The sequence below is a fragment of the Protobothrops mucrosquamatus genome, unplaced genomic scaffold (genome assembly GCF_001527695.2).
Source record: "Protobothrops mucrosquamatus isolate PMUCROS unplaced genomic scaffold, P.Mucros_1.0 scaffold1641, whole genome shotgun sequence".
Classification (NCBI taxonomy): domain Eukaryota; kingdom Metazoa; phylum Chordata; class Lepidosauria; order Squamata; family Viperidae; genus Protobothrops; species Protobothrops mucrosquamatus.
The window spans coordinates 27,792-29,138 of record NW_015387800.1 but is presented as its reverse complement, the minus strand read 5'-3'; positions in this window follow the sequence as shown (position 1 = coordinate 29,138).

Genomic DNA, 1,347 nt, shown 5'->3' with positions numbered 1-1,347 from the left:
CCGTGCTGTGCCCCGGCCTGAAGCCCGACTGGTATGGGTCTAGATAGACTGATTCATCCAGGTGTCCGGGGAATTGCTGCGCAACCACACTCTCAACAACCTTCGCCGCAAAGCGAAGGTTGGAGACCGGGCGATAGCTGGCCAACTCATCTGGGTCCAGGGAAGGCTTCTTGAGGAGGGGCCTCACGACGGCCTCCTTCAGGCCAGTTAAATTTCAGTTCTAATTGCCAAACTTATATCTTGATAAATTTCATTATTTTCCTTGCCCTCTTGAAACTATAAAGCTGGCATAATTTTTCACATGTCTAGTGACTGATACACAATTTTGCAACTCAACTCCATTATTTTTGCTTCTATTTACTTCTTTGAATCACTCAGGATCTGACTATAAACACTCTAGCAGTTTATTCAACCTTTTATTTATTTCCATGCCATCTTTATTATTTTTATAAATAACTCAAGACAGTGAACAATAAATTCCCTCCTCCTCCAGCCCTTGTCAGGTGAGTTGGGCTAAGTAAGAGAAAGTTCAACATGCTATAGTCAACATGGCGCTCTCAAATGGATTGAGGCTATGATTCCCAGAATTCTGTAGGCATTGGGCTTTATCAATATTGACTGTAAAACACGGAGACTGTAATCCATACCTACCTGGAGGTCATCAAATTAGGAAAGGCGTATTAGGATTGGTGGATGTTTGCCTACCTTGCATAATATCATTTGGTCTGGGACACAGTGGGAGAATTAGCAGGAAGATGAGGTAGATCAGAGATAGCCCATTGTATCTAAAACCTATAGCTGTGAAAATAGCCAAACATTATTCTAAATGTTGTGTAACTTTACTATAATACCAGTAATTTATCACTTAGTGAATACAAAACATAGGTAGTTAAGGTACATAGTTCAATATTTGTCTTTTTAGTATATGTTTGCTTGGTCCAAAATATTTTACATTATTAGCTAGCTGTTCATTTTCTCTAAAAATGCAAATAATTTCACCCAGTTTTCTGTGCTGATTACATATAGCCAGTTCAGTGATAAATGTCTCTGAAACCATCTCTGGTTATCTAACAATAGTAGGAATGTTTAAAAAAGTACATATCCAGTGCAAAATATATTTAATTTTATATATACCATAATTAAAATTTAAGTTACATGAAATATACATGAAACGGTACCTTTTCCAATAAGGCTTACAAATCTGTCTTCCATTTCTGAAGATTATTTGTTTTATTTATTCATGATTTTAATTAAATTTTAATTTATGCCTTTCTTTTGTTCCCTGCCATCCTCCTTTCCATTTTCCTCTTTTTACATTGCTCATTTTTAGTGTGACTCTCAACATAC